Raw genomic sequence first — 11,614 nt, forward strand, 5'->3', positions numbered from 1 at the left:
AAAGGAACTCCTTTCCTGGGTATATCTTGTCACGAAATTTCCTTTCCAGTCTGTTTACCTTCGTTAACCCAAGTTTATTTTGCTCGGTTGCTTTAATCTTTAATCGGTGAATTATCTTTTTGTGGACAAATTTGACATTCCAAGATTAAATGGACTTAGGCATCAGAATTGAGATTAAATTTATTTGATGCGGCTAATTTGGAGTTGGAGGACTCAAAAGCATAATAATGTCATTTAGTTGACAGAAGCATGGACTCCTTCCAATGATGCGATTCCAATCCAATGATGCCATCTCTAGAGATTTTTATTTTGTTCCATGAACTTGTCTTTCCTCTTAATCAATCTCCTATGTGTATGTGTATGTGTAGGGCTATGTATACTGTCCCATGGCCAGTTTCCTATTTTTTATACCATCCTCAGAGCAACGACGGCCCGGACGGCGGCGGCGGCGAGGGGCGGCACGACAGCTCGTCGGGCTCAATGGCGAGACGAGCGGTGGGTGGTGGTGGTTCGGGCCAAGAGGTGGTGAGGTGGTGCGGTGAGTACTAGTAGGGAAGAAAAAGGTTTCTGTGGGGGGTGGGGAGGAGTGACGTGATCGTCAAAAGAAAGAGAAAGGGGAAATCACGTGCGGCTAGCGTTTTGTGTTTTTTTTTTTTTTTTTTTTTAACTCTAACCAGCTCCCTTCCGGTTCCGGTTCCAAGAAAAAGGAACCGGAACCAGAACTTTAGAACCAGGAAGAACCGGACCCTCGGGGTTCCTGTAGAACCGGGAACCGTGCTAACTGCTCACCCAGTGTCTCACGCTTTCTTCGGGATTTTTTTTTTTTCCGGAATTTTCTAAGACAAGAAGTCGAATTCCCCACGCTTTTTGTGGCTTTTTGGAAATTTTTCGAACGACCAAAAAGTCGAATTTAATTTTTAACCCTCTAAATAAATAAAAACTCCAATTTTTGGGGGCACAATTTAGGCCACTTTCGACTAGATGATTTACCTATTTGAGAAAAAGTAAAAGAAGTTTTATTCAAGGCACATAACTTTATCAGTTTGTTTAATATTATTGCATCTCTCACGCTATCTTAAGATTTTTCTAATTCATCGTAAGGAAGCAAACTTTATAAAAAAAATACATCAAAAGAAAAAAAAGTCAAAAAGATGGATATTTAGGAGAAAGGCGGCTTCTCAAGTTTGACCTAAAAAATAACTATTTAATACTTACATAAAAGGTTAAACGTCGGTGTAGATTTGGGTGCATGGAGTTTAGAATTAATAATTCCAAAAAATCACATTATTTCAAATTTAAAATAAGCATCTTGTCTTAGACGGAGATTCCCCCCGGAGGAGATCCCCTGAGGCGTGGTTTGACCGTGGCAGTGGAGGTTGATGGAGGTGGAGTGGTTGTGGTAACCAAACCAACAGAGTTACCATTTCATCAAAATTAGAGCTAAATTTTTGTTTTTTTTAGGTACGCGTACACCAGTAATTGTATTTTTTTTTATTAATTTTCTCATCAAGCTATTTTGGAACTTTTTATTTTGCTAATATTGGGAGGCTAGCTCCTCTCGAGTCTGAGCAAATTAGAAAAGGTGTTTGAAAAATAAATTGAAAATAGAGGTCCCAAAAATTAGAGCGGGGGAGAAGAAAGGAAGAGGAACCGGCGGCTCAAGAAGCCAAGAAGCCGAGGGATGAGCATGGCCCCACCCAGCACCCACCCTCTGCTGCTCCATGAGAAAGGGAACAGGAGCTAGAAGAGGGAATGACATTGAATAAATAATAAAAAAACTTAATGAATTTGCACTAACAATATTAATAAATATATTACATATTAATACTTAATAATTAATGAGAACATACTTTAACAAAAAAATTATAGATTGAACTGATACTTTAAAAAAAAATTATAATTAACGCATTTAAAAAAATCTATTATCTTTTATAATAATTAAAAATTATACTTTAACATACTTCAGCTAATTTTTTTGTCCCACGTCCTCATTCCCCAAAATTTATCTACGTCGGAAGGAGACCATCAGTGACGACGAAAGAGAAGGCTTTGTTTCGGCATTTCTTGAATTCGAGGCAGGTGGACTCACTTAAAAACTTTAGCGAGAGAAGAAGGAGAGCCGGGGCCAATCCGGGACCTTCCGGGACCTTCCCGATGCTGGGTTGGGGATAAAAAGTGTTGCGGATAAAAAAGGACGATTCTTGCGGGATTCTTGCAGCGCATCGGGGTGCGTTGGGAAGATGCCCGGCTTTTGATGTTTTCAGCTTTGCCGTGACGTGACCGTGAGAAAAGGGAGACTTCAGCTGCTATCATTTCCCAAGATTTTGTCTCCATCTCCACTCCAGCACCGGCATCGCGCTTCTTTGGTCTCTGTTGCGAGATGGTAGTGATTGCCCAGTGACAGTGACTGCATGATTTGATTGATGCTGGCGTAACCCTAGCCTTGGCGTATTGCGGTTCTCCGAGGTCCTTTTGTCGAGTTTTGTTTTTTTTGTCTTCTTTGCGTTGTGCATCAGGAAAGGATCAGGAAAGGAACTGGTGGGTATATCTTGTCATGAAATTTCCAGTCTGTTTACCTTCGTTAAGCCAAATTTATTTTGCTCGGTGAATTATCTTTTTGTGGACAAATTTGACACTGGAAGATTAAATGGACTTAGGCATCAGAATTGAGATTTAAAATTTGTTTCCTGCGGCTAATTTAGAGGAGTAAAAGCATAATGTCATTTAGTTTATTTTTATTTTGTTCCATGAATGAGAAGTTGTTGTCTTTCCTCTTAATCAATCTGCTATGTGTAGGGCTATGTATACTGTCCTGTCCCACGGCAGTTTCCTATTCTTCTGGAAATGTGGATTCTCCTTTAAGGATAATCCGGCATACTCTTTGCAATGATCTTTTATAACATGCAGTGATATACTATGTACCTTTTCCTCTTATAGTAACGGAATATATTTTACACGGTTTTATTTCCTATCATGGTATAAAGTTTCTTCATTAGATGATGGATGATGGCAGCATCTCTTTTATACGGGATAGATTTTTCACTTTGCTGCTACTTTCTAAATTGAATTTTAGCCTTAAGCCTATTTCCCATCCTCCTCTTTTCTCTCACTGGATTGAGGAGTTAGGAGCTGAAACTTCCGAGATTGTTGCATTTCCTAAGACACGACAAAAGGAAGACATAATAAATATTAAAAAAGAAAAACATATCTTGCAATTTATGGGGTAATTTGGCATCCGCTTGGAAGTCAAGGGCGCGTTTGATTGTGTTTTCGTTTAAAAATTGTTCCGGGAACGAATGTAAATAGAAAAAGTATTTCTGTTCCTGGAACAATTTTGAACAAAAATACGTGTTTGGTAAACTTGTTCCGGAATAAAAATAAACAAACATGTTTGGTAAATTTGGATAATTTTTTTATTTCTTTTATTTTTTCTATTTTTTTCTTATTTTTCCTTTTTTTCTTTTTTCTTTTTCATTTTTTTCTTCTTTTGGCCGGCGACCGGCCGGCGAGGGCCGAGCTCGCCCAGCGGCGGGCGAGGCGCGGCCTCGCCGGGCCACCGCCCGGCGAGGCCGAGGCTCGCCGGCCGCCGGGCGAGCTCGGCCTCGCCGCCCTAGGCGAGCTCGAGGCCGGATCTGGGGCGAGATCGAGCTCGCCTGGCCGGCGCGAGGTCGGCCTCGCCTTGATCCGGCGAGGCCGAGCTGCCCGCCGCCGGCGAGCCGCGGCCTCGCCGGCCACCGCCAGGCGAGGCCGAGGCTCGCCGGCCGAGCTCGCCCAGCCGGCGCGAGGTCGGCATGGCCGGGCGAGCTCGAGCTCGCCACCATGGCGAGGCCGACCCTCGCCTGGGCTACGGCGAAGCGTCGGCCTCGCCGGGGGCCGGCGAGCCTCGCCGTGGGCGGGCGAGGCCGCCGCCCCTCGTCGGCCGGTCGCCCAGGCTATGGCCGAGGCTTCGCGGCCGGCCTCGGCCATGAAAGAAGGACAAGAAAATAAAAGAAAAAAGAAAAAAAAGTGTTTCGATTTGTGTTTGTAAACAAGAAACACAAAATTTGTGTTTTTTGTTTCTTTCTTTTTTGTTCTCTTAACAAAAGAACAAAAAGGAACAGAAACGCACCAAACGCGTTTCTGTTCCTTTTTTCCTTCAGAACAAAAAACAGAAAACTGTTTAAAAACAAAAAAAAGAAACGCAAACAAACGGGGCCAAGTCTCTCATCATGGGAATAGGGGGCTGCTTCTGGCCCTAGCTTCTTTTTATGTGGCTTTGGTGCTAAACAACTTGTTGGGTTGAAAGTCCTAAGCCACAAAAGAAGTGCGGATAAAAGTTCCTCAAATAACCTCCAAATATTTTATTTTAAAACCTATTATGTGTGGCCCTTTATACGGGAAAAAAGAAACTTTAACTACATAGGACACATTACACACATAACACGTAATAATAGTAGTAATGCATGTAAATGAGTTTTGAATTTTAAAAAGAAAATTGCAATTAAACATTTATAATCTTAGGACCTAGCTCCCGCCCAAAAGAACATTCTCTCTCCTCAATTGAATCTTCTGCAATTTTTTCTCTCTCTCACTTTCTCTCTCCTCGCGGGAGAACAAACGCAGAACGATCGAGACCGCTTCCGCTTCCGCCTTCGTCTCCGGCTCCGCCTCCTCAAAAGCCTCGCCGGTCATCTGCTTCTGGCACGTCGAAGCCTCACCAGTCGCAGTCGGGTCCCGACCCCCTCCACCTCCGACTGTTCCCTCAGAGATCGAGCAGAAGGTTTGTGTCTGCCTCCGGCTTCGGCTCCGGCTCCCTCCCCAAAGCCTCATCTGCCTCTGGCATCCTCCGTCTCCGGCATCTGCTCGTCCTCCCCGTCCCGCCGGCCTCCGCCGCGAAGCCATCGGCCTTCGGCAGGAGGGAGGCAACCTCGGTCTCGTTCCCGAGCGGCACTAGGCTCCCCGCCGCTGACCGGGCGCTGTCCGTAACGCTGGCCCGCTCGGTCGCGAGGGAGATCTCGGACGGCGCGGAGAAGAAGGAGAGGCGAGGGCTAGAGAAGGATTCCCGCCGGCCTCCGGCAGGAGGGAGGCGGCCTCGGTCTCATTCCCGAGCGGCCCCAGGCTCCCTGCCGCTGACCGGGCGTTGTCCCTGACGCTGGGCTGCTCGGTCGCGAGGGAGATCTCGGCGGACCTAGGCGGGGTCGACAGCGCGGAGAAGAAGGAGAGGCACGGGCTGGAGAAGGATTCCCGCTTGCTGTGGACCTGGGCGGGGTCCGTGCGTTTCTCTCTCGACCGGCGAGTTTCCTTCTTCCTCCCCTCTCATGCGAAATCCCGAATGGTTTGTTTCTGCATCTTGTTGGGTTGTTCAGTTGCCAGCGAATGCGTGAGTAGCGAGGGAGCACGAAAGTGGAAGATTTGAAGGGTAATTTACTTCACATGTCTTTGAGGACAACCTTCATTTCTTCTATGTAGGCTAAGCACTGTAATGCCTAGGCTCTCTTTGATGGAATAATATGTTGTTTCGTTTATGGCAAAAAGAAGATAAATATTAGTGGAATATGGGCAATTGAAATTTTTTCGATGAATAAATGATTTTGATGTGCATGGAAACACCTCACTAGAGATATTCTGCAACTACAATAATAGGTATTCTTACATGACTTGATCAAAACTGCAGAGCCTAAAATAAGTATATGTCCTGTTGTCCTTGGAAGACCGTACCAGTTTTGACTAGTTACGTTGCTGGTTGAACATGGAATCTACATGTCAGTTTAGTCCTCAATTGCCTTCACTTTTTCCCCACTGACAATCTTTCGGTGCTTCATTCGGATCATAGGATCAATTGTCAAGTTATTCACTGACTATATGGTTGAGGCGAAGGAAAACGTTGACAGGAACCTTTTTGCCACCATTGCTAATGGTACACAGGTAAGAAGTCAGACTTTGACAAAATCACTATGAAAGTGCAAGCCTGGTTCCTGATATTTCTTCTATGCTGTTTTCTTCTGTCATAGGATTCAGTCAAGCTCTTCATGAAAATAATCTCACGTCATTTGGAGGAGCAACCTCAAGGCAAGCACCCTGAGGTAAGAAGTTTGATTTTCTTCCATAGCAGCATTGGTTGCTCATTGCCTATATGCCTCACATCTATTAAGTATTTCTTCACAAATGCACTAGAAGGTAGAAAGAGTACAAATCGCACAGCTCCTAGATTGAGTGGGAAGGCATTGCTTTCTTCTATCGCATAGATAGAGCAAATATCGCCTGTAGAAATTTTGCACACGCTTTTTGTGCCTGTTTGATGTGTATGAGATTAAAATTATAGTTGTAAGACTAACCAGAGGGGTAAATATGTTGTTGTTTTCCAGTGCTCCCTTTGCATCCATGCAAGAAGTACAGTGCACTAAACGTCACAGGAGTGGCATCTCTATTTTTTTCCTACAAAGAAAATAAGCAGCAAATCTTCTTTGCTGAACTAAATGTCATGTTCAACCATCAGGGAAACATTTTGTACTCAAATCTACTGCCCAATATAATTGATATAGGGATGAGAAACTTTGAGTTTGTTAAGTTTTTCACTTTTTGATACTGATGGTTTTTGTTTCCTATCATAATCACAAATGACATGAATTGTTTCAACATCCAATTTCAGCTGGATCTAGTCTTTGGAGATTTACTAAAAGAAAGAGGCAGGTTGCTTTCAACATCCTCACCCCTGGAGGATTTGTCCACTCGAGGATCCAAGGTATGTCATCTTTGTGAACTTACTCCCTGCAGTTAAGCTGCAGTTACCGATATCCTTTTTCCTGCCTTTGTCATATAGTGTTGTCCATTGGCATGAGATAATTTGTGCAAGAAATTTATATATATTATGTTCCTTAATATGCTCTTGTTATCACATTAGTTGATGCTTTATGATGACTTTTTGGTCAATCCGCACGATGAGGTGTGGGTTTTGTCCTTATTGGAGTGGGTATCGCATTCTCTTTCTATTATGTACTCTGAAAAGAAAAAAATTAAACGGCTCATTGGTCAACTATCACTTGATTATAGAAGCTAGAAATTAGTTCTTAGTACATATGGTTACCTGAATATCTTTCTGCTCGCAATTAAGTAGCTATTATCACCGTGGAGAATTTGTAATCTGATGCCTCTGCACTCTTCTTGTTCATAGTGCTGCAGAACCTGTTCGAAAGAGGGTAACTGCGATCATGGAAATGTATTTGAGATGCAAGAGAAAGAACTTTTGGTGAGTGCCTCTCTATATGATGCAGAAAATCTTTAGGAAAGAAAAGCTTGCAGACTTCTTTTGCCGACTTTTGCAAAATGAATCGGAAAGATTTTGTTTGATAAAAAGATTTTAGTAAGGGTGGTTGGGACTATAATAGATATTTTCAATTTTCATTTAAACTTGCTTGCTGGATAGACTAATAAAGCAAGGTCTTTAAGTTGACGTGATTTCATGTTCCCGTCAACAATTGTAAAGGACGAGAAAGTCTAATATTTGCATCTTGCAGGATCTTAAAACTTTGTTGGTGAAGACAAAAAGGGAGTTTGAAGATCTGCAGTTCCAGTTTCAGAGAGATCTAAAACAGCTAGGTAGGAAAAGTAGACTAAAAAGGAGTAGTCTAATTAGTTCTTTTTTTCTGAGCACAGGCGAGGCTGAGGACATGGAGCTGCATGTTCCTTGTCCTTTTGCATTGAATGTCAACCGTTTTAGATGAGTGTCGTCTATATACTTTATTTATTACAGCTCCTCCGCTGAATGTTATTATCTCAGATTGAGGCCATTGTCATTAATATGCTCCCTAAGATTTGGCAATAAATCTCAAATTTGAACTTGAAGAATGAATCTATGGGATCTTGTTACGATCTTTTTTTTGCTTTTGCATTTTATTAAGGAGAATAAAAGCTAGGTGTGACATGCTTCCTGAGCATTAATATGTGTTTTTGCTTTTCCAATGGATCAGGCAATCAAGTCCAGGAGATGTCTACTGCTGCCCTTGGATATCATAAAGTGGTGACGGAAAATCGAAACCTTTACAACATGGTTCAGGATTTAAAAGGTCAGCTTTTTTTTTTTTTTTCAAGGAGAGTTATTTGTTTATGAATTGGATCGCATAACTCAATTTTTGAGCAGTATGCATTTATCCACAGAAGTATATGCTTGTCCATGGGTCAGTTGCTTTTAAGTAAAGGAGCTTTCGTTGTTTTATTTCCAATGTTACGAGTTTAATTTGACAAAAATCTTTACAGGAAATATACGAGTATACTGCAGAATTAGACACATTTTTAATGCGGAAGCCAAAAATGTGGTAGATTTTATTGGAGAAGATGGTTCACTTGTGATTGTTGACCCTTCAAAACCCCATAAAGATGGAAGGAAAGTGTTTCAGTTTAATCGGGTTTTCAGTCCACTTGCTACTCAAGGTATTGTTACACTTCATCTTACTAAGGGTATATTGTTGGCCAAGTGATTGTCCTGCAAGTTGATGTTCAGCTCCTAAATAACAATGTAAATTGTTTTTCGCCATGCGGCCCTCTTTGCAGATGATGTGTACATGGATACTCAACTTTGATTAGATCAGTTATGGATGGTTACAATGTCTGCATCTTTGCTTATGGTCAAACTGGATCGGGTAAAACACATACAATGGTAAGAACTTAAGTGTAGCATTAGTAGATCCAACCTTTGTCCCGGATCACCTCCTAGGCTCCTAGATAATTTGTGTAAAATAAAAAGTGTGCATTTTCCTTGCTGTTAGATGGATGTACTGTTAATTCCGTATATCTACCTGCAAAGCATGAACATAATTCAATCTAAGCAGATGCTTAAGATTGCTTACGTTGATTTGAGGAATAACTACTTATTGCCTTTTGGAATTGCAGAGTGGTCCATCAGGCGAACTGACAAAGGACATGGGGATTAATTACTTGGCTGTCAACGATCTCTTCGAGTTGTCTAACAGAAGGAAGGACATTATAACGTATGATATTCATGTTCGGATGGTTGAAATATATAATGAGCAAGTGCGTGATCTCCTTGCTGAGGATTCAGCATCCTCAAGATATCCTTTGAAATGGATTATTCTGTCTAATATAGATACATTTGATGTCAAATAAGTAGATAAAAAGACTGAAGAAAGCTTAAGTTTCTGACATGTAAATTTGGGTTCCTTGACTATGCACAAATTAGAGATTCGAAGCTGTACCAGTGACGGTGGCTTGAGCCTTCCAGATGCTACCATGCATTCTGTCAAGTCCACAGCTGATGTGGTCAACCTAATGAAACTCGGTGATGTGAATCGTGTCGTCAGTTCTACAGCACTGAACAATAGAAGTAGCCGGTCTCACAGGTCAGTTTTTGGACAGGCAGAGTTTCCTTCCCATTCTTTTTGGTATAAATTTTGATGTAGTTTCCAATAGATAGATTATTCAAGAGAGTGATACTGATGTCCATGGGATGCATCCTTGCAGTGTGCTGACAGTACATGTTCAAGGGAAAGATGTATCTGGATCCATCCTCCGCAGTTGCCTGCATTTGGTTGATCTTGCAGGAAGTGAACAGGTAGATAAATCTGAAGTCACAGGAGAGAGACTGAAGGAGGCACAGTACATTAACCGGTCTTTGTCTTGTTTGGGAGATGTTATCACAGCTTTGGCCCAGAAAAACTCCCATGTACCTTACCGCAATAGCAAACTTACGCTTCTGCTGCAAGATTCCCTAGGTACCTATTTCAAGTTTCGAACTTTGTCAGGTGTCATTGAAGCTTCATTTTAGGATAAAATTACTAATTCCCAGAGTGAGCATTTCATAGAATTGAGATACTCTGATTATGATCCTTGGGTAATGGTGACATTGCTTTTATGCATTTTATTTCAGGAGGAAATGCGAAGACATTGATGCTGGCTCATGTGAACCCTGAGAGAGATTCATTTGGGGAATCAATGAGTACCTTGAAGTTTGCCCGGAGAGTTTCAACGGTTGAACTTGGTGCTGCACGCATGAACAAAGAGACCAGTGAGGTCATGCAACTCAAAGAGCAGGTAAATGTACTTGGGTAATCTCTATGCTTCAGATGCCTTTCTGACAATAATCAACATTACAATTCTAGGGGCTGGATCTGTGGATTTGGCAAAAATGAGATCCAGATTGTTATGCAAGGAGAGCGCACTCTTTGTACTGATCCTCGAACGCCCAACTTCCTTGTTCAAAGCATGAATGGCAAGGAATCTCACATAAGGAAATCGCTGCACACCATTGGGAGGAAGCTCATCAATGGATTTGAAAGGAGGTCAGTGAAATATTTAACTATCTAGTCTTAATACTGAATTGGACAAATTTAGTATGGTATGAAATACACAAATGCAACTGAAAAATTCCAAAATGACGGGTAATATGAGAATTTGCTCACATCATTATCTTGCCATTAAGACTTGGTTTCTATGCAACTGCAGGAACCAAAGAAATGTGACAGAAGCTCGTTCACCTGTCAGAGGCTCTACTACTTGCATTAAAATGGGGTATTGGCAATTGCAGCCAACACACGGACACAAAATGGAGTATTGGCAATTGCAGCCAACACACGGACACAAAATGGAGTATTCGCAATTGCAGCCAACACACGGACACTTAGGAGACAATCACTAACAGGTGCTGGTTCAGACCAGTCTCGCCGGTCTTCTCTGGGTGGCAAGTCCACTAATTCCAGTAAGCAGAATCAGCATAATTAAATTTAATTCACAGTATATATTTCATCTCATTATGTCCATCATCTGATTATTTGTTTTTGTTTCTTCAATAAGATGTAAAAGACACAAGGAATGCCAAGACGCCCTCCTCCAGTCCACCCATTATCTACGATAGCAAAGCGTTGGCTGTAGCTATAGATGGCGAAATTTAGTGTTCAATGACCAGCGAAGTGATGCTTTGGCTCGAAGCTGACTCAAGTTTTGACATGATAGATGAGACACTGAGAATTGACGAGGGAAAGACTGAAGCGTTAGCCAACAAACGCAATAGCAATTTTTTGGTTTAACACACTACTTATGTACATATTGACACAATTTCTTCAAATAATGCCCGAAATTTCTATGGGAATGTTTTCAAACTGCTCTTGCCCATTGTTCTCTGAATCTCTGACTTAAGTCATCAAAGCTATCGGCAACTTTTAACAGAAATGGAGGAAATGACAGGTGCCTCTGCTAATAAACCGGCTGCTCTTCTATTGTATAGCTAGCTAAAAATCAAAGATTATAGCATGACATTCATATAACGTGATGCCAAGAATCAAGTGTTCTTGTTTTTAGTATAGTTGATTATAATAGCTTCACAGGCCCTGAAACCGAGATCCCTCAGTTTATCCAGCAACACCTTGCGTGATATGGATCATACATAGTTTTACTTATTCAGTTATAAACCTCCAAAGTAACTGAGGGGCTAGTCAGTTAAAAAAACACACAACTATAGCAACAACTTCCATGTTTCATTTTCCGAAACAGGATCCCATGCCCATCTTTGAAGTTCGGCTTAATTTAGTTGAAGATGCAAACAAGCAGATGGCCATTGCCTTAGATTTACCCAAAAGTGCTACTGTCAGGAAAACAGACGTGAAGGTTAAGAGGAGCATCATTAACA

General features: G+C 41.9%; 1 pseudogene; it reads left to right on the forward strand.

The window, feature by feature from the left end:
- The first annotated feature begins 4,806 nt into the window (after positions 1-4,806).
- Positions 4,807-10,095, forward strand: LOC120286441 (annotated as a pseudogene).
- Positions 10,096-11,614: the final 1,519 nt, after the last annotated feature.

This window comes from Eucalyptus grandis, chromosome 11 (assembly GCF_016545825.1).
Source record: "Eucalyptus grandis isolate ANBG69807.140 chromosome 11, ASM1654582v1, whole genome shotgun sequence".
Lineage (NCBI taxonomy): Eukaryota > Viridiplantae > Streptophyta > Magnoliopsida > Myrtales > Myrtaceae > Eucalyptus > Eucalyptus grandis.